Consider the following 23,331-nt stretch of genomic DNA (forward strand, 5'->3'; position numbering starts at 1 on the left):
TTTTTTTTTATCATCTGGCATTGGTTCTGAAGCACTCATCTCCATCAAGTCATCTTTTGTTATTCCTCTGCTGTAGTGTCTGTTATCTCTTGAGTTTCTCCAAGATCTCTATCTTGAGACCCTTCATGCCTCACCTTCTTTTTTTTTTTTTTAAACCATATCCACAATCTCTTTCATGATTTCTCTTATTGGCTCTGTTGTAAATCCCCTGAAGCCATGCTGCTGCTGCTAAGTCGCTTCAGTCGTGTCCGACTCTGTGCGACCCCATAGACGGCAGCCCACCAGGCTCCGCCGTCCCTGGGATCCTCCAGGCAAGAACACTGGAGTGGGTTGCCATTTCCTTCTCCAGTGCATGAAAGTGAAGCCCCTCAGTCCTATCTGACTCTTCTCGACCCCATGGACTGCAGCCTACCAGGCTCCTCTGTCCATGGGATTTTCCAGGCAAGAGTACCGGAGTGGGTTGCCATTGCCTTCTCCCCTGAAGCCATGCACAGACAGCATTTACTGTTTGGGGCTTGATTTTTTTTTTTTTCTGTAAGTAATGACATCTTCAGTGCTGTAACTCTTCCAGACTTTCATGATGTTCTTTCTGTGTGGATTCTCTTCCAAACTGTTGACAATCTTTTCCATAAAGTACTGAGTGTGGTAAGCATTACAGGTCCTCATTGCCCCTGATCTAGAAGCGGATCTAAAGACATTGTTTTTGGGGGAAAGTAGACCACTTCAATGTCTGGTGTCCAACCCATGGGGTTCTGGTGGCTAGGGTCATTGTCTAGTATCAGAACTTTAAAAAGCAGTCTATTACTGACTTCAGTGACAAAGTATCAATGCTGCTGCTGCTAAGTCGCTTCAGTTGTGTCCAGCTCTGTGCGACCCCATAGACGGCCTCCTACCAGGCTCCTCTGTCCCTGGGATTCTCCAGGCAAGAACACTGGAGTGGGTTGCCATTTTCTTCTCCAGTGCATGAAAGTGAAAAGTGAAAGTAAAGTCACTCAGTCGTGTCCGACTCTTAGCAATCGCATGGACTGCAGCCCACCAGGCTCCTCTGCCCATGGGATTTTCCAGGCAAGAGTACTGGAGTGGGGTGCCATTGCCTTCTCCAAGTACCAGTGGAATCAATTCAAAAGAAGGGTTATCATTTTCCAGGCCTTTCTGTTGTTGTATAAGCAAAAGACTGGCAGCTCTGGGTTAGGATCGTTATGAGATAAAGGCATATCTGATCATAAACGCAGTTGCATTTGCACAAACCAATAGAGTCAGTTTACCCTTTCCTACCTTAATTTTTGGTACTTGCTGCTGCTTCATTTTTTTTTTTTTAAACTAATAAATGTCCTTTTTGCCATTTTTTTCCCAAAATTGGGCACTTTTTTCTTCATTTAAAACCTTTTCAGGCAAGTATCCTTTCTTTCAATGATTTTCTTAATGGCATCTGGAGAACTCATCTGCTTCCTCTTGATTGACAAAAGCTGCTTCTCCTGTTATTTTGACATTTTTTAAACCTAATCTTTTTCTAAAACTACCAAGCCATTCTTTGCTGGTGTTAAACTCTCCAGCTTTAGATCCCTTACCTTTCTTTTACTTTAAGTTGTCATATGACTTCACTTTTTCTCAAGTCATATTAGAGTCCATGGATATGCCTTTCTTACAGCAATCCTACACCCTCATAAAAGCTGCTGCATTTCAATTGGAAACGAGGTATGTATTTCGCAAAAAGTACAGGGCTTTCCTGCCTGCTGGCATAGTTGCAGCAGTGGCTTCACAAATTTCCTTTTCCTTTTTTTACAACTGTCCTTATGCTGGATCATTAATCATGAGGTGGTGGGTAACTACAGCTGCAGACTTCAGCCTTTGGTACATATCAAGTAATTCAGCTTTTCCTTATAGTGTCATGACTTTTTTCTGCTTTGGGGGAGCACTTCCAGCATCATTAGTGGCACTTTGTACAGGTCCCATGGTATTACTCAAAGTTTATATCATTGCACTAAGCACAGTGAAAAGTATGCAAGAACTTGGAGAGATCACCTTTTACATTGATATGAAGTTTCTGGAGAGATGAACTTCTTATGTGGAGATGGTGAGTGTCACAGGGAGTTTTAAGTAGATGCTCACAACACTTGAGTGAACCTAATAGCATAATTTATGGTAAAAATCCACCTGCCAATGCAGGAGACATGGTTTTGATCCCTGGATAGGGAAGATCCACTGGAGGAGGGCATGGCAACCCATGCCAGCATTATTGCCTGGGAGATCCCATGGACAGAGGAGCCTGGCAGGCTGCACTCCATGGGGTCACAAAAGAGATGGACACAACTTAGTGACTAAACAACAACTACCACCAAGCTATAGTAATCATGATATTCTGGTCCTGGCACAAGGATAGATATATAATTCAATGGGATGGGTTTGGGAATCTAGAAATAAACCCTAACTTTTATTATGGGCAAGATTTTCTTGCAAGAATTATGTTTAACTATTTTTCAGTATTTTTTAAAAATCATATTGAATTATATATAAATATTAAAAGGTAGCAGTATGATTTTTATTAATCATATTAATGAAGCTTAATATTTCATTTCTATTCTTATATAACCATTTGCTCTTTTACTGATAATTATTCCTTTCTCTTGATGAAAGTGAAAGAGGAGAGTGAAAAAGTTGGCTTAAAGCTAAACATTCAGAAAACAAAGACCATGGCATCTGGTCCCATCACTTCATGGGAAATAGATGGGGAAACAGTGGAAACAGTGACTGACTTTATTTTGGGGGGCTCCCAAATCACTGCAGATGGTGACTGCAGCCATGAAATTAAAAGACACTTACTCCTTGGAAGGAAAGTTATGACCAACCTCGATAGCATATTAAAAAGCAGAGATATTACTTTGCCAACAAAGGTCCATCTAGTCCAGGCTATGGTTTTTCCAGTGGTCATATATGGATGTGAGAGTTGGATTGTGAAGAAAGCTGAGCACCGAAGAATTGATGCTTTTGAACTGTGGTGTTGGAGGAGACTCTTGAGAGTCCCTTGGACTGCAAGGAGATCCAACCAGTCCATCCTAAACGAGATCAGTCCTGGGTGTTCTTTGGAAGGACTGATGCCGAAGCTGAAATTCCAATACTTTGGCCACCTCATGCGAAGAGTTGACTCATTGGAAAAGACTCTGATGCTGAGAGGGACTGGGGGCAGGAGGAGAAGGGGGCGACAGAGGATGATGTGGCTGGATGGCATCACCGACTCGATGCACATGAGTTTGTGTGAACTCTGGGAGTTGGTGATGGACAGAGAGGCCTGGCATGCTGAGATTCATGGGGTTGCACAGTGTCAGACATGACTGAGCAATTGAACTGAACTGATTCCTTTCTCGAAAACTATGATAGAGTAAGCGGCAGCTTTAAACTTTAGCTTTTGTTTGGTTTTCTGTTTATAGTTATTACTATTTTCCTTTTGAATAAGCAGTAAAGCTCCATTATCTCAGTAAGGAGTGTAATTTTAAAGCTCTTTCTCTCTTAAGTAGGACCTGATCAATAAAGCAACAAGATTGTAAGTTGCCTGAGTTTTAGTAAATAATATCAAATGATAATTACATTTTATATCAGAAACCAGAGAGAGAAATTCAAAATAAATGCACATTTTAATGATTTTTTTCTGAAAACATAAAATATTGTCTTTTCCTTATTAGGCTTTTCACAACAGAAAAGAAGCTAGAAAGGGACCTCTAAGTCTGAAACAAAGGACAATGTATTCCATAATACTTATCTGATTATAAGCTGATTATATTTCTTCCATGCCAGCATAGAGCTCCAAATGGAAGGAAAGAAAGTGTCCTGAGTATCAATTTACCTATTATCTCTAATGAAATTAAATAATACATGAGGTACTACAGATTGTAATAATAAATATGCATTGAAATACTTAACTGCAAAGAATCAGGTGATCATTTTAATTCATCTACAGATAAATAATTTGAAGGTTTTTAAAAGTTAGATTACCCAGATGATTGTATGGTTAGCATACATATCAAAAATGGTGTTTTTTCAGGAAAAGTAATCACTCTCATGTTAAACTACAACTAATTTCTTACCAAATATTTCAAAAATGGAGTTTCACAAAATATTAGATCAAAACAAACTAAAAAATAAAACTTAAAGGAAATAAGGGCTGACAGTTAAAAATACAATGCTTCTGAAGGCACATTAATTGTATGAGTTTAGGAAACATGATTTATTATTTTGTATATTGTGATTATGTTGTGTTTAAGCCTTGTGCTTTGCAGTATTAGACAATGTTTTTACCTTCTATAGGTACCATTAAGATAGTCTAAACACTTTGATAAGATGTTGGTGCTCTCCAATATTTCCAACCTATTTTAACATTGTGCATTCAAAATATGATAAATAGAAGTGGGTTTGGCCACCTTATGCGAAGAGTTGACTCATTAGAAAAGACTCGGATGCTGGGAGGGATTGAGGGCAGGAGGAGAAGGGGACGACAGAGGATGAGATGGCTGGATGGCATCACCGACTCGATGGGCATGAGTTTGAGTGAACTCCGGGAGTTGGTGATGGACAGGGAGGCCTGGCGTGCTGTGATTCATGGGGTCACAAAGAGTCAGACACGACTGAGCGACTGAACTGAACTGAAGGGTGATTATATCACATTCTTCCTTTAGTGTTAAGCTGCTTATGATACTGTAGTAGCATATATGTCTAGTTACTAAATTATATTAGGTTATGACACACAAAATAAAATTTAGAAAAGATATATATATTTTGAAGGTAAATCTAAAAGAATGCTAAATGGCTTGGAAAATAAAGGAACACAGATTTGGCTTCATTTGGTCAAAAGACATTTGAATTGAGCCTCAACTAAATCCATTTTTAAAAAACTCAAAAAATCTACTTGCTGGCAATCTGGTAGCATATGCTTCACATATGGCTTAGCTGATGTAATTCTCAAGTATGATGTATATTTTAATAGCACTGACTTTGATGCCAAGTGTTAATAGGGTTTGAATAGCATCACTTGCTCTGAGTTATCTTGGGGGATAATGCTCACTTTCCTTAAGCTTCAAATTCATCAGCAATTAAAGGAAAATGATCACAGTTACTGCCCCATAGAATTTTGAATAAAATCAATGACGTAATGCCTGTAAATACTTTGGTAAAGAATCTGTTACCTTGTGAGTGCTCATGAAACATTAACCATCAACTTTATTACCATTAGTATTCTATGTCTGTATTTTCTTCTAATAAAACAAGTTTCCTTGTTTTTTTTAGTGTTAGGTGAAAGGAAATAAAATGGTCATTGGAAATTGAGACTGAAGAGATGAGATTGACATATCAGAGAGGTGAGGAAGAAAGAAAGAAGGAGGGAGAGAGAGAATAATACCACAATGGTGGGTTTCATAAATACACAGTTTTATATTCAGTGGGAATCCAGATGTTCAAGAATTTAGTGGAGACTGGTAGACCATCAAGGAGAGGGCAATTCAGTTTGATTAACAGGGGGATTAGAAAGTTATGGGAAGACATTATTCTTGAGCAAAGAGATGCAAGTATAGTTAAAGAAGATTAAATTTGATAGTAGTGCACAGTGTTGTGTTAAGGTGAAAGGTAAGATACTCATTTAATCTAGTAATTCAGACACAGAGAATATTATTTGTTGACAGTGATAAAAGAGTAATAGAGTTAGGTGTTGTGGCTAAGTCTGAATCTTTGAATTACCATAAAATTCATTTTTACTAGATAGTTTTAGTTTATGCCCCTTATTTCAGTCTAACTTTTTAAAAAGTTCATCTTTGCTCTCATAAGTGTCTTAGTTGTGTGTATACACACACACACACACATATGTATGCATATGGACACATACTTATGTATATTGCTTTGTTCAGTTGCTCAGTTGTGTCCAACTCTTTGTGATCCCATGAACTGCAGCACACCAGGCTTCCCTGTCCATCACCAACTCCTGGAGCTTGTTCAAACTCATGTCCATTGAGTGGATGATGCCATCCAACCATCTCATCCTCTGTCATCCCCTTCTCCTCCTGCCTTCTATCTTTCCTGGCCTCAAGGTCTTATGTATATATATGTAGATTGTTTGCCTATGTATAACTGAACTTCTCTTCAACTATGGAATACATATAGATTTTTTTTAAAGTGACTAATATTAGACCTCAGCCTTTGGGTTAGAATATTCTAAATTTTATATTTATCTGCATTTTAATTACTATTGTCTTTATATTTTATTCAGTTGACACCACACAATTGTACAGTTATTAGAGAAAAATATAAGTTTGGGGGATTTGGGGTTCTTTTAAAATTATCTTGCATTTACTCATGTTAAGAGAAGAAATTTACATTTTAGAATAACAATATTTTTATATATTCAATGTTTTGGAGTCATTGTGTGGAAATTAGATGAACTTCTGCCAATTCTAGTGCACATGTCAAGGTCATTGACAGCAGTAATTTGAGAGCACACTAAGGTAATTTAAGAGCATGTTTATTCTTCACACACAGATACCTGGAAAGCTGGGCTTGCCTGATAGAATAGTAGGGGTACGTTAGATCTTTATGGGGGAGGATGTGACTGAAGATAAGTTCCTATGGTAAGCTGGAGAGCTGTGAGGATGGTACGGGGAGGGAGGAGGGAGGAGGGTTCAGGATGGGGAACACGTGTATACCTGTGGCAGATTCATGTTGATGTTTGGAAAAACCAATACAATATTGTAAAGTTAAAAAATAAAATAAAATAAAGGAGTTGCAGGGGTAAGGAGAAAACAAAACAAAACAAAACTTCTCACCAGTGCCAAAGGAGGAGACTAGCTAGAGCTTGTCCAAATGTCAGGTCAAAGGGAAAAAAAGGAGCGTTAGACTCACAAAGAACTCAGTGGTCAGATATTAAAAAATAAGTCAGATTTCTAAATATATACACACATTAATTTTAATACCATAGTTACTTTGAACTATGAAATGTTAACAAAGGTAGGAAACAATAATGTCATTATTTCAAGAATAGCCAAAGTATAATAAGAACTGACAAAAATATATTCAAACCACTTAAATGTTTTTGATTTACCTATATACCGCTGCTGCTGCTGCTAAGTTGCTTCAGTCGTGTCCGACTCTGTGCCACCCCATAGACGGCAGCCCACGAGGCTCCCCCTTCCCTGGGATTCTCCAGGCAAGAACACTGGAGTGGGTTGCCATTTCCTTCTCCACCTATATACCACTATACATGTATTAAGTAAATTTTAATTTTATATATATATTTGCTTACAACAGTTGACCTAAAATAATTTATGGCAAAGGTAATACTTTGTTGTATACATTTCTAAATGGTAGGCCAAATGAAGACTATAAACTTATTAAAAAGTAAACTATAAAGTCATACCTTTCATCAATATATTTTTTCTCTTAATAATAGAAGGTATTTAAAATATATTCTTTTGACTTATATAATTATACATTTGTATTTTACATATGTTAATTAAATTTTATATTATAGAGATGGAAATTTAAAGAAATGTATGCATTTTCCTGACATCATATGGTTCTTTGAAATAGTGAGGAATTTCAACTCAGTGATAATCTAGGTAGTAACCTATTAGATTCAGAAGAGACAGGAAAGTAGTAAAGTGAAAATTTAACAGTGAAAATAATTATAGACATTTTCCTCAAGTATATGTTTTCTGCAAAGAACACTTAATTTCAAGATCAATTCATATTTAGCAAAATAACAACTGAAATCAAATGAAAGGTGATACCAAAAAGATATCCTTAGGTGTGAGATAAATTAAAAAAAAGAAAACATTGCACAGAATAATTCTGAGGGTGAAATAATTTCCTCAAAATTAATTTTTTTAATCTTCAGAATTACCTGATCCAGATCACAGATTGACAGATAGATGAGCTAAATAATCTTAGGAAAATATTTTGGAGCCCTGAATCCTGTATCAGTGTGAATAATTATTTCCATGCTATAACTTGTCTAAAGCAGCTTTTTTTCCTCCAAATTTAACTGTTTTTTTAAAGCACAAATCAGTATGAAGCTTCAGTAAACCAATCTCACTGGCTTCAATATTAAGTTCATCTTCATTGCATACTCTTTCTCCCATGGGTTAGGTCAGTACTACTGAAAATGTTCCTCTCTCTCACTGTTCAATTTTTACTCTCAACCAAATTTTCCCTATCAGTATATAAACATGTGAAATTCTTCTGATATTAAAAATAAACAGAATCATCCCTTGAATTCACATCTCCCTTTAGCTAATACTCTGTACACTTTCCCATGGGGGAAAAAAAAAAAAAAAACATCTCCTAAAGATTGTCTCTATTTATTGCATATAAAATATCACTTTATATCTGAAACTCTTCATAATCTGATATTAATCATTATATTTTTAAGGTCATTATTTACTGCCACTTTGCTGTCAGTTCAGTCAGTTCAGTCGCTCAGTTGTGTCCGACTCTTTGCAACCCCATGAATTGCAGCAAGCCAGGCCTCCCTGTCCATCACCAACTCCCGGAGTTCACCCAAACTTATGTCCATTGAGTCGGTGATGCCATCCAGCCATCTCATCCTCTGTCGTCCCCTTCTCCTCCTGCCCCAAATCCCTCCTAGTATCAGAGTCTTTTCCAATGAGTCAACTCTTCACATGAGGTGGCCAAAGTACTGGAGTTTCAGCTTTAGCATCAGTCCTTCCAAAGAACACCCAGGGCTGATCTCCTTTAGAATGGACTGGTTGGATCTCCTTGCAGTCCAAGTGACTCTCAAGAGTCTTTTCCAACACCACAGTTCAAAAGCATCAATTCAGCAGTTCTAAGATGGTGGAGGAATAGGACGGGGAGACCAATTTCTCCTCCACAAATTCATCAAAAGAACATTTGAACGCTGAGAAAATTCCACAAAACAGCTTGTGAATGCCAGCAGAGGACATCAGGTACCCAGAAAAGCAGCCCATTGTCTTCGAAAGGAGGTAGGAAAAAATATAAAAGATAAAAAGAGAGACAAAAGAGGTAGGGACGGAGTTCTGTCCCGGGAATGGAATCTTAAAAAAAGAGAGGTTTCCAAACACTAGGAAACACTCTCACTGCTGAGTCTGTGGCGAGCCTTGGAACCACAGAGGGCAACATAACCGGGAGGAAAAATAAATAAATAATTAAAACCCACAGATTACGTGCCCAACAGTAACACCCCCAGCAGAGAAGCAGCGCAGATGACTGCATTCACCAGTAGCAAGTTGGGGCTGGGCAGGGAGGTGCGGGCTGCAACATTGCTTAGAGAAAGGACTGGGCCTGAATGCCCCGAGCAATCTGAGGGAACTAACTTAGGATAGCAAACCAGATGTGGGATAACTACCATGCAAAAAACCATAACCTATGATACTGCCAGGCCCGCTCACAGAACAAAGGACTGACTAGAGCTACGTGAAAAGCCCTAACCTAAGACACTGTCAGGCCTGCTGACAAAACAAAGGACTGAGCAGAGCTAGCCAGCTGCTGGCCGGCCCATCCCCCTCCAGAGACAGGCAGGCGAGGGCAGCCAGAGCTGGAAGGGGGCAATCGCGGCCCCAGAGAGGCATTATCTACCAAACTGCAAGCAGGCTTCATTGCTAACCAAGACTTCTTGGGATTCTGGATGGTCAACATCTGCCTGAGAAGGTGCACTGGTTGTACACCCAGAAAACTGAGCGGCAGGGACGGGGGAGGCAATAAGTTGCAGCGACCATGTTCGCCAAATGCCTGGTCACCTGAGCTGCTCAGATCTGGGAAGGGCACAAAACGCAGGCACAACTGAGTCTACGCCTCTGAGGACTACCTGAATACCTGAACCTGAGCAGCTTAGACTTGGGAAGTGCATACAACCCAGGGCCGGCCTCAGACAGCTCCCGGCAGAGCAACCTAGAGCCTAAGCAGTGTAAAATAAGAAAAGCACATACGCTGTGAGCAGGGGCAAACCCAGTGTGGCCGAGACACTGCGAGCATATGCCAGTGTTATTTGTTTGCAGCATCCCTCCCTCCCCATGGCACGACTGAAAAAGGGAGCCTAAAAAAGTGTCCACCACCACCTCCTTGTGCCAGGGTGGAAATTAGACACTGAAGAGACCAGCGAACAGAAGAAGCTAAAACAGAGGGACCGTCCTTGGAAGTGACAGGTGTAATAATTTAAAACCCTGTGGATAGTACCGACTACATAGGAAGGGGGCCTATAGATCTTGAGAAATATAAGCCAGATCAAGGAACTATCCAAAAATGAACTGACCCCACGCTGCACACAACACCACCAGAGAAAGTCCTAGATATATTTTTACTATTGTTACTATCATTCTTTAATTTTTTTTAATTTGTAAGTCCTCTATTACTCCTTTAATTTTCATTTTTATAACCTACTATTACTTTGCAAAAAAAAAAGAGAGACCCTATTTTTTAAAGCAAACTTCATATATATATATATATATAATAATTTTGTGACTTTTTTTGTTTTTGTTTCCTGTTTTTCTTTAATATTGTATTTTTGAAAATCTAACCTCTACTCTAGATTTTTAATCTTTGCTTTTTGGTATTTGTTATCAATTTCATACCTTTAAGAACCCAATCTTCAGTACCCATTTTTACTTGGGAGCAAGATTACTGGCTTTACTGCTCTCTCCACTTTGGACTCTCCTTTTTCTCCATCAAGTTGCCTCTATCTCCTCCCTCCCCCTTCTCTTATCTACTGAACCAGGTGAATCTCTTTGTGTGTTCCAGGCTGCGGAGAACACTTAGGGAACTGATTACTGGCTGGATCTCTCTCTCTCTTTTTGATTCCCTCCTTTATCCTCATGGCCACCTCTGTCTCCTTCCTCCCTCTTCTCTTCTCTGTATAACTCTGTGAATATCTCTGAGCGATCCAGACTGTGGAGCGCACATAAGGAAGTGATTACTGGCTAGCTTGCTCTCTCCTCTTTTGAGTCCACCTCATCTCATCCTGGTCACCTCTATCTCCCTCCTCCCTCTTCTCTTCTCCATGTAACTCTGTGAACCTCTCTGAGTATCCCTCACTGTGGAGAAACTTTTCATCTTTAACCTAGATGTTTTATCAATGGTGCTGTATAGATGGATAAGTCTTGAGGCTACTGTAAAAATAAGACCAAAAACCAGAAGCAGGAGGCTTAAGTCCAAATCCTGAGAGCACCAGAGAAATCCTGACTCCAGGGAACATTAATTGACAGGAGCTCATCAAATGCTTCCATATCTACACTGAAACCAAGCACCACCCAAGAGCCAACAAGTTCCAGAGCAGGACATACCACTCAAATTCTCCAGCAACACAGGAACACAGCCCTGAGCTTCAATATATAGGCTGCCCAAAGTCACTCCAAACCTACTGATATCTCATAACTCATTACTGAACACTTCATTACACTCCAGAGAGAAGAAGTCCAACCCCACCCACCAGAACACTTGCACAAGCTTCCCTAACTAGGAAACCACCTTTACAACCCCACCCACAGTGAGGAATCCCCACAATAAAGAGAACTCCACAAACTGCCAGAATACAGAAAGGCTACCCCAAACACAGCAGTATAAACAAGGTGAAGATACAGAGGAATACCCAGCAGGTAAAGGAACAGGATAAATGCCCACCAAACCAAACAAAAAAGGAAGAGATAAGGAATCTACCTGATAAAGAATTCTGAATAATGATAGTGAGAATGATTCAAAATCTTGAAAACAAAATGGAATCACAGATAAATAGCCTGGAGACAAGGATTGAGAAGATGCAAGAAAGGTTTACCAGGGACCTAGAAGAAATAAAAAAGAGTCAATATATAATTAATAATGCAATAAATGATATCACAAACACTCTGGGGGAACAAATAGTAGAATAATGGGTGCAGAAGATAGGATTAGTGAGGTAGAAGATAGAATGGTAGAAATAAATGAATCAGAGAGGAAAAAAGAAAAACGAGTTAAATGATGACAACCTCAGAGACCTCTGGGACAATGTTAAATGCCCCAACATTCGAATCATAGGAGTCCCAGAAGAAGACAAAAAGAAAGGCCGTGAGAAAATACTTGAGGAGACAATAGTCAAAAACTTCCCTAAAATGGGGAAGGAAATTATCAACCAAGTCCAAGAAACCCAGAGAGTTCCAAACAGGATAAACCCAAGGCGAAACACCCCAAGACACATATTAATCAAATTAACAAAGATCAAATACAAAGAACAAATATTAAAAGCAGCAAGGGAAAAACAACAAATAACACATAAGGGGATTCCCATAAGGATAACAGCTGATCTTTCAATAGAAACTCTTCAGGCCAGGAGGGAATGGCAGTACATTCTTAGAGTGATGAAAGAAAATAACCTATAGCCCAGATTACTGTACCCAGCAAGGATCTCATTCAAATATGAAGGAGAAATCAAAAGCTTTACAGACAAGCAAAAGCTGAGAGAACTCAGCACCACCAAACCAGCTCTCCAACAAACGCTAAAGGATCTTCGCTAGACAGGAAACACAAAAAGGGTGTATAAACTCAAACCCAAAACAATAAAGTAAATGGCCACAGGATCATACTTATCAATAATTACTTTAAACATAAGTAGGTTAAATGTCCCAATCAAAAGACAAAGACTGGCTGAATAGATATAAAAACAAGACCCCTATATACGTTGTCTACAATAGACCCACCTCAAAACAAGGGACACATACAGACTGAAAGTGAAGGGCTGGAAAAAGATATTCCACGCAAATAGAGACTAAAAGAAAGCAGGATTAGCAATACTCATATCAGATAAAATAGACTTTAAAACAAAGGCTGGAAAAAGACACAAAGAAGGTCACTACATAATGATCAAAGGATCAATCCAAGAAGAAGATATAATAATTATAAATATATATGCACCCAACATAGGAGCTCTGCAATATGTAAGACAAATGCTAACAAGTATGAAAGGAGAAATGAACAATAACACAATAATAGTGGGAGACTTTAATACCCCACTCACACCTATGGATAGATCAACTAAACAGAAAATTAACAAGGAATCACAAACTTTAAATGATACAGTAAACCAGTTAGACCTAATTGATATCTATAGGATATTTCACCCCAAAAAATGAATTTCACCTTTTTCTCAAGTGCACATGGAACCTTCTCCAGGATAGATCACATTCTGAGCCATAAATCTAGCCTTGGTAAATTCAAAAAAATTGAAATCATTCCAAGCATCTTTTCTGACCACAATGCAGTAAGATTAGATCTCAATTACAGGAGAAAAACTATTAAAAATTCCGACATATGGAGGCTGAACAACACGCTGCTGAGTAACCAACAAATCACAGAAGAAATAAAAAAAGAAATCAAAATATGCATAGAAATGAATGAAAATGAAAACACAACAACCCAAAACCTGTGGAACACAGTAAAATCAGTGCTAAGGGGAAGGTTCATAGCAATACAGGCATACCTTAAGAAACAAGAAAAAAGTCAAATAAATAACCTAACTCTACACCTAAAGCAACTAGAAAAGGAAGAAATGAAGAACCCCAGGGTTAGTAGAAGGAAAGAAATCTTAAAAAATTAGGGCAGAAATAAATGCAAGAGAAACAAAAGAGACCATAGCAAAAATCAACAAAGCCAGAAGCTGGTTCTTTGAGAGGATAAATAAAATTGACAAACCATTAGCCAGACACATCAAGAAACAAAGGGAGAAAAATCAAATCAATAAAATTAGAAATGAAAATGGAGAGATCACAACAGACACACAAATACAAAGGATCATAAGAGACTACTATCAACAATTATATGCCAATAAAAAGGACAACGGGGAAGAAATGGACAAATTCTTAGAAAAGTACAACTTTCCAAAACTGAACCAGGAAGAAATAGAAAATCTTAATGGACCCATCACAAGCACAAAATTGAAACTGTAATCAGAAATATTCCAGCAAGCAAACAAAAGCCAAGGTCCAGAAGGCTTCACAGCTGAATTCTTCCAAAAATTTAGAGAAGAACTAACACCTATCCTACTCAAACTCTTCCAGAAAATTGCAGAGGAAGGTAAACTTCCAAACTCATTCTATGAGGCCACAATCACCCTAATACCAAAACCAGACAAAGATGCCACAAAAAAAGAAAACTACAGGCCAATATCACTGGTGAACATAGATGCAAAAATCCTTAAAAAAATTCTAGCAATCAGAATCCAACAACACATTAAAAAGATCACACACCATGACCAAGTGGGCTTTATCCCAGGGATGCAAGGATACTTCAATATCCACAAATCAATCAGTGTAATACACCACATTAACAAGTTGAAAAATAAAAGCCATATGATTATCTCAATAGATGCAGAGAAAGCCTTTGACAAAATTCAACATCCATTTATGATAAAAACCCTCCAGAAAGCAGGAATAGAAGGAACATACCTCAACATAATAAAAGCTATATATGACAAACCCACAGCAAACATTATCCTCAGTGGTGAAAAATTGAAAGCATTTCCCCTAAAGTCAGGAACAAGACAAGGGTGCCCACTTTCACCATTACTATTCAACATAGTTTTGGACGTTTTGGCCACAGCAATCGGAGCAGAAAAAGAAATAAAAGAATCCAAATTGGAAAAGAAGAAGTAAAACTCTCACTGTTTGCAGATGACATGATCCTCTACATAGAAAACCCTAAAGACTCCACCAGAAAATTACTAGAGCTAATCAATGAATATAGTAAAGTTGCAGGATATAAAATCAACACACAGAAATCCCTTGCATTCCTATACACTAATAATGAGAAAACAGAAAGAGAAATTAAGAAAACAATTCCATTCACTGGAATTCCATTCACAATGGAATTTCGTTGAAATTCCATTTTAACGAAAAGAATAAAATACTTAGGAATAAATCTACTTAAAGAAACAAAAGACCTATATATAGAAAACTATAAAACACTGGTGAAAGAAATCAAAGAAGACACTAATAGATGGAGAAATATACCATGTTCTTAGATGGGAAGAATCAATATAGTGAAAATGAGTATACTACCCAAAGCAATCTATAGATTCAGTGCATTCCCTATCAAGCTCCCAACGGTATTTTTTACAGAGCTAGAACAAATAATTTCACGATATGTATGGATATACAAAAAACCTCAAATAGCCAAAGCAATCTTGAGAAAGAAGAATGGAACTGGAGGAATCAACCTACCTGACTTCAGGCTCTACTACAAAGCCACAGTCATCAAGACAGTATGATAATGGCATAAAATAGAAAAAGAGATCAATGGAACAAAATAGAAAACACAGAGATAAATCCATGCACCTATGTACAACTTGTCTTTGACAAAAGAGGCAAGAATATACAATGGAGAAAAGACAATCTCTTTAACAAGCGGTGCTGGGAAAACTGGTCAACCACTTGTAAAAGAATGAAACTTGAACACTTTCTAACACCATACACAAAAATAAACTCAAAATGGATTACAGATCTAAATGTAAGACCAGAAACTATAAAACTCCTAGAGGAGATCATAGGCAAAACACTCTCTGACATACATCACAGCAGGATCCTCTATGAGCCACCTCCCAGAATATTGGAAATAAGCAAAAATAAACAAATGGGACATAATTAAAATTAAAAGCTTCTGCACAACAAAGGAAACTATAAACAAGGTGAAAAGACAGCCTTCAGAATGCGAGAAAATAATAGCAAATTAAGCAACTGACAAAGAATCTCAAAAATATACAAAGAGCTCCTGCAGCTCAATTTCAGAAAAATAAACGACTCCCACCCCACCCCACCCCCGCAAAAAAAAAAATGGGCCAAAGACATTTCTCCAAAGAAGACATAAAGATGGCTAACAAACACGTCAAAAGATACTCAACATCACTCATTATCAGAGAAATGCAAATCACAATCACAATGAGGTACCATTTCCTGCCAGTCAGAATGGCTGCAATCCAAATGTCTACAAGCAATAAATGCTGGCGAGGGTGTGGAGAAAAGGGAACCCTCTTACACTGTTGGTGGGAATGCAAACTAGTTCAGCCACTACGGAGAACAGTGTGGAGATACCATAAAAAACTGGAAATAGAACTGCCATACAACACAGCAATCCCACTGCTGGGCATACACACAGAGGAAACCAGAATTGAAAGAGACACATGTACCCCAATGTTCATTGAAGCACTGTTTATAATAGCCAGGACATGGAAGCACCTAATTGTCCAAGAGCAGATGAATGGATAAGAAAGCTGTGGTACATATACACAATGGAGTACTCAGCCATTAAAAAGAAGACATTTGAATCAGTTCTAATGAGGTGGATGAAACTGGAGCCTATTATACAGAGTGAAGTAAGCCAGAAAGAAAAACACCAGTACAGTATCAGTTCAGTTCAGTTCAGTCGCTCGGTTGTGTCCCACTATTTGTGACCCCATGAATCGCAGCATGCCAGGCCTCCTTGTCCACCACCAACTCCCGTAGCCCAACCAGTCCATCGAGCCAGTGATGCCATCCAGCCATCTCATCCTCTGTCGTTCCCTTATTCTCCTGCCCCCAAGCCCTCCCAGAATCAGAGTCTTTTCCAATGAGTCAACTCTTCGCATGGAGGTAGCCAAAGTACTGGAGTTTCAGCTTTAGCATCATTCCTTCCAAAGAAATCCCAGGGCTGATCTCCTTTAGAATGGACTGGTTGGATCTCCTTGCAGTCCAAGGGACTCTCAAGAGTCTTCTCCAACACCACAGTTCAAAGGCATCAACTCTTCGGTGCTCAGCCTTCTTCACAGTCCAACTCTCACATCCATACGTGACCACAGGAAAAACCATAGCCTTGACTAGATGGACCTTTGTTGGCAAAGTAATGTCTTTGCTTTTCAATATGCTATCTAGGTTGGTCATAACTTTCCTTCCAAGGAGTAAGCGTCTTTTAATTTCATGGCTGCAGTCACCATCTGCAGTGATTTTGGAGCCCAGAAAAATAAAGTCTGACACTGTTTCCCCCTCTATTTCCCATGAAGTGATGGGACCAGATGCCATGATCTTCGTTTTCTGAATGTTGAGCTTTAAGCCAACTTTTTCACTCTCCTCTTTCACTTTCATCAAGATGCTTTTTAGTTCCTCTTCACTTTCTGCCATAAGGGTTGTGTCATCTGCATATCTGAGGTTATTGATATTTCTCCCGGAAATCTTGATTCCAGCTTGTGTTTCTTCCAGTCCAGCGTTTCTCATGATGTACGCTGCATAGAAGTTAAATAAGCAGGGTGACAATATACAGCCTTGACGTACTCTTTTTCCTTAATGAAACTAAGCCATACCCGTGGGGCAACCCAAGATGGGCAGGTCATGGTGGAGAGATCTGACAGAATGTGGTCCACTGGAGAAGGGAATGGCAAGCCACTTCAGTATTCTTGCCCTGAGAACCCCATGAACAGTATGAAAAGGCAAAATGATAGGATACTGAAAGAGGAACTCCCCAGGTCGGTAGGCGCCCAGTATGCTACTGGAGATCAGTGGAGAAATAACTCCAAAAAGAATGAAGGGATGGAGCCAAATCAAAAAGAATACCCAGCTGTGGATGTGACTGGTGATAGAAGCAAGGTCTGAAGTTGTAAAGAGCAATATTGCATAGGAACCTGGAATGTCAGGTCCATGAATCAAGGCAAATTGGAAGTGGTCAAACAAGAGATGGCAAGAGTGAATGTCAACATTCTAGGAATCAGCGAACTAAAATGGACTGGAATGGGTGATATTAACTCAAATGACCTTTATATCTACTACTGCGGGCAGGAATCCCTCAGAAGAAATGGAGTAGCCATCATGCTCAACAAAAGAGTCCGAAATGCAGTACTTGGATGCAGTCTCAAAAACGACAGAATGATCTCTGTTTGTTTCCAAGGCAAACCATTCAATATCACAGTAATCCAAGTCTATGCCCCAACAAGTAACGCTGAAGAAGCTGAAGTTGAACAGTTCTATGAAGACCTACAAGACCTTTTAGAACTAACACCCAAAAAAGATGTCCTTTTCATTATAGGGGACTGGAATGCAAAAGTAGGAAGTCAAGAAACACCTGGAGTAACAGGCAAATTTGGCTTTGAAATACAGAATGAAGCAGGGCAAAGACTAATAACGTTTTTCCAAGAAAATGCACTGGTCATAACAAACACCCTCTTCCAACAACACAAGAGAAGACTCTACACATGGACATCACCAGATGGTCAACACCAAAATCAGATTGATTATATTCTTTGAAGCCAAAGATGGAGAAGCTCTATACAGTCAACAAAACAAGACCAGGTGTTGACTGTGGCTCAGACCATGAACTCCTTATTGCTAAATTCAGACTTAAATTGAAGAAAGTAGAGAAAACCACTAGACCATTCAGGTATTCCCTAAATTAAATCCCTTATAATCACACAGTGGAAGTGAGAAATAGATTTAAGGGTCTAGATCTGATAGATAGAGTGCCTGATGAACTATGGAATGAGGTCTGTGACATTGTACAGGAGACAGGGATCAAGACCATCCCCAATACAGTATACTAACGCATATATATGGAATTTAGAAAGATGGTAACGATAACCCTGTATGCAAGACAGCAAGAGAGACACAGATGTATACAACAGTCTTATGGACTCTGTGGGAGTGGGCAAGGGTGGGATGATTTGAGAGAATGGCATTGAAACATGTATACTATCATATGTGAAACAAACTGTCAGTCCAGGTTCCATGCAAGATACAGGATGCTCGGGGCTGGTACACTGGGATGACCCAGAGGGATGGTATGGGGAGGGAAGTGGGGGGGGATTCAGGATGGGGAACACGTTTACACCCGTGGCAGATTCATGTTGGTGTATGGCAAACCAACACAATATTGTAAAGTAATTAGCCTCCAATTAAAATGAGTAAGTTTATATTAAAAAACAAACAAACAAAAGGATCAATTCTTCGGCGCTGAGCCTTCTTCACAGTCCAACTCTCACATCCATACGTGACCACAGGAAAAACCATAGCCTTGACTAGATGGACCTTTGTTGGCAAAGTAATGTCTCTGCTTTTCAATATGTTATCTAGGTTGGTCATAACTTTCCTTCCAAGGAGTAAGCGTCTCTTAATTTCATGGCTGCAATCACCATCTGCAGTTATTTTGGAGCCCCAAAAAAGAAAGTCTGATGTTGTTTCCAATGTTTCCCCATCTATTTCCCATGAAGTGATAGGACCAGATGCCATAATCTTAGTTTTCTGAATGTTGAGCTTTAAGCCAACTTTTTCACTCTCCTTTTTCACTTTCATCAAGAGGCTTTTGAGTTCCTCTTCACTTTCTGCCATAAGGGTGGTGTCATCTGCATATCTGAGGTTATTGATATTTCTCCTGGCAATCTTGATTCCAGCTTGTGCTTCTTCCAGCCCAGCATTTCTCATGATGTACTCTGCATAGAAGTTAAATAAGCAGGGTGACAATATACAGCCTTGACATAGTCCTTTTCCTATTTGGAACCAGCCTTTTGTTCCATGTCCAGGTCTAACTGTTGCTTCCTGACCTGCATATTGATTTCTCAAGAGGCAGGTCAGGTGGTCTAGTATTCTCATCTCTTTCAGAATTTTCCACAGTTTATTGTGATCCACATAGTCAAAGGCTGTGGCATAGTCCACAAAGCAGAAGTGATGTTTTTCTGGAACTCTCTTCCTTTTTCAGTGATCCAGCAGATGTTGGCAATTTGATCTCTGGTTCCTCTGCCGTTTCTAAAACCAGCTTGAACATCTGTATCTCAATTTAATTCTCAGTTGTCGTCACTTTATTTGAGAAATCATTGAATGAGTCTGCCAAAAAATGTAAATATAAATTACAAATGTATAGGTACATGTCTAAAATAACATTTTACGTACCTGTCTGTCCTTCTAAACTGTACTATATTTGTGGAAAACATGTAAATATTGAATTTCATCCTGAAATCAGCAGATATTACATTTTATAATGTTGTGATCAGGTTTATAGGTTTATGTGGATGAAATATAGTCAAGAAGAAGGAATGTAAAGATTTGGGGGAGGAAGAAAACAATTACAGAAAGATACATGATTTCTACAAAGAAGAAAGTAATCTTTTTAGATGCTTGACTGGCCAGAATTTATATATAATATATCACCTAAGAGATCATATATTAAATGAAAGATGATACCTATATAATATATCACCTAAAAGATCACCATCAGTAGGCCACATTTAGGGGTATCAGGGACTATAACTAAAATGTTTGTATCAAGTACTTATGATATAGTCCCACATCTGAGAGGAGATGCTCTCTGGATATGACAATGCGAGTAAGAAGAATTTAGAGGAAATGGCAACCCACTCCAGTATTCTTGCCTAGAAAATCCAGTGGACAGAAGAGCCCGGTGGACTACAGTTCATAGGGGTTGCATATAATTGGATGTGACTGAGCATACAACAAGCAGAGATTAGCAATTCTACAGAGAAAATGTGGGATTTTTTGCTTTCAAATATTTTGAGACTTGATATTTATATTAAAATGTGGAATTACTTGTTATTAAAATTTGATGATGTGATATTATTAGGAACTGCTTTACAAGATAACAACATACACAATATCATACTGTTTACTAATTGCCAAATTTTTATATTTGCTAAGAAAACTTTGAAATTTCATGCACTGCATCCTTAACAGCCTTTAATAATATAGCTATATTATAAAATTAGCAAAATATGAAAGAAATTTGAACTAGGAATGATCAGTTTTTTAAAGAAAGGTTTTAGTTTTGGGGAAGAAAATAGTAAAAGGGAATTCTTTCATGTTTCTAAAACTTTTAAGGAAGGATATTACAATGAAAGCATTTTTTTTATTTCCTTTCATTTATACCAAGAAAATAAAGGTGTTAGTGACTTTGAAAATAAATTTTCAAAAATAATTCCTTTGTTCTGATTAATATATATTTATATAAAATTCAATTTTTTTCTGAAATTCTTAAACGTTTATGTATTTCAATTTCTTATTTTTAGTTTCTGACATTTTACTGGTCAGAAACTAAGGGAGTCAGAATTTTGTGAGAAGTTTTACCCAATAGAGGGTAGATATATTAAGTATGAGAACTTGTTCTATAGAGATTAAAAGACAGATTTTCTTATCCTAGAGGGTTGTTTAAATTTTATGCAAGAATCATAATTGTACATATTTGTAAACTCTTCTTAAACCCTTTCCAAATTTAAATAGAAAAGTTGATCTTTTAATGATCCTTTATTCTATTCGTTATATATAGTGAAAGTGAAAGTGAAGTTGCTCAGTAGTGTCCGGACTCCTTGCGACCCCATGCTCCTCTGTGCATAGAATTTTCCAGGCAGGAATACTGGAGTGGGTTGCCGTTTCCTTATCCAGGAGATCTTCCCAACCTAGGGACTGAACCCCAGTCTCCCTCATTGTAGGCAGACACTTTCCCATCTGAGCCACCGGGGAAGTCATTGGTTACATATAAAAATATATATATATATTTTTTTATACCTATTTCTTTTAGTTTTAAATATGAAACATGAAATAATAGATATTATATATATACATGAATATATAAATATAAATAATATATTATTAATAATGTATGTTATTTCATGTTTCATATTTAAAACTGAAAAAGAAATAGGTCTGAAAAACCGTATTTTAGTTTTAGCATATTTTTCAAATTTTATTATTCTAATGACTGTTTTTTCTTATTCTTTCCCTGTTTGTGAATAGCACTTTTAAAAATTCCTAACCAAGGCTAAACTCCTTCAAGAAGCCAAGCCATATTACAATTCTTCCTATAAACAGTTCCACAGTTGAATAACAGTATCTTAATTTTACCATTGTAGTGTAATTAAAGTGTTAAAATGTTAAGAAAAAGGGATCTTGTAACAGAGGGCCTGTGTTCAGGTCCTCATTCTCATTTACTGACTTTGGAAAAATAGTAGTAAAGATACAAAACCTGTTCCCAGTATTATTTACAATGAATGACTGTCCCTTTGGGTTGTGTTAAAGTTTAAATAATCTAGGTGAAGACAATTTGTTAATTATAACAAAATATAGAAATGTTAAAGCATATTACTGTGTTGCTTTGGCATTTGTGTGTGTGGTTATTTCATAATTAAATTTATTCCTCTTTTAAATTTATGGGTCCCTTTATTGATGTCAGAGACAAAACTAAGTCTGCTACAATATATACAAAGGCTGTTTATTCATAAGTTTGCCACAAGGTAATCCATCTGCATTGCTTAAATTTCCACAGGAATTTAAAGGAATTAGAAAGGAGCGTACATCTTCAATTGGCAAGCTTTCAATTAAGGTGGGATTTTTGAAAGCAGGAAGACACTCTGATTGGTCTTCTGGAATGTTTGGCAGCCTTTGGTTGGCTACAAGGGGGCAAGTTAACAGTTTGGGCTCATTTCAAAAGAGAAAAAAGTACTCAATGTTAGAGACATAGAGTTTTTCCTGGCCAATTCTTTTCTGGAACAAGTGGGACGTCAAGAGAGAGCTTTTCTGCTGTCAAAATGTCTTAGTCATGAAGGTCCTTATGTAGAGTGGACTGACTGCCACGGCCAGCCTTTTCTCACAGAAAACATCAAAATGTGTAAAATACTCTCTTTAGCTTTATAATTTTATTTGACAACTTCTAACCATATGCTCAGCATTCATCACTCCCTCCTCTTCCACATTTTCAGTTTTGGTTTACAGAGCATCGACGTGTTCTTGCTACCCCACTACTACAACTTCTCTGCCTCAAAGGTTTATCTTTTTATCTTTCTCTTGGTTGAAAAAATATTTCAAAAGCTCTGGCTGTCGTTGTCTAATCTTAATAGTTTGTCTTTCTTTATCAATTCTTCTTTCAATATTATACTGAGAGAATTTTTAAAACCTGACTATACAATGGCATTAAGATAGATTCTAGTTGTGCTCACTCAAATAATCTACAGTTATGTGTATGATAAAGTGTTTTCATCCTCACAACTCAACACGTAGGAGTGGCTCTTCTGGCCAAAGATCCTCTCTCTAACTCTTACTTTAGACTCTGTGTCACACTGAATCTATGTGCCTTGTTAAAAAACACTGCTAATTATATGAGATAATGGATGTCCTCTAAACTTATGGTGGTAATTTTATATGAGGTAACACAAATTATTCTGCCATAAACCTTAAACTTAGACAATACTGTATGTCAGTTATCTCTCAATACAACTGGAAGGAAAAAAATCCTATCACTTCTGACAAACTATGTTTATCCTATAGGATTCAGTTTCTTTAAGAAGTATTTATAAGTCAAATTATAGTGTGGAGAATTCCCTACATAAACATATCTCATGGTTAG

The sequence above is a fragment of the Bos mutus genome, chromosome 17, assembly GCF_027580195.1.
Source record: "Bos mutus isolate GX-2022 chromosome 17, NWIPB_WYAK_1.1, whole genome shotgun sequence".
NCBI lineage: Eukaryota > Metazoa > Chordata > Mammalia > Artiodactyla > Bovidae > Bos > Bos mutus.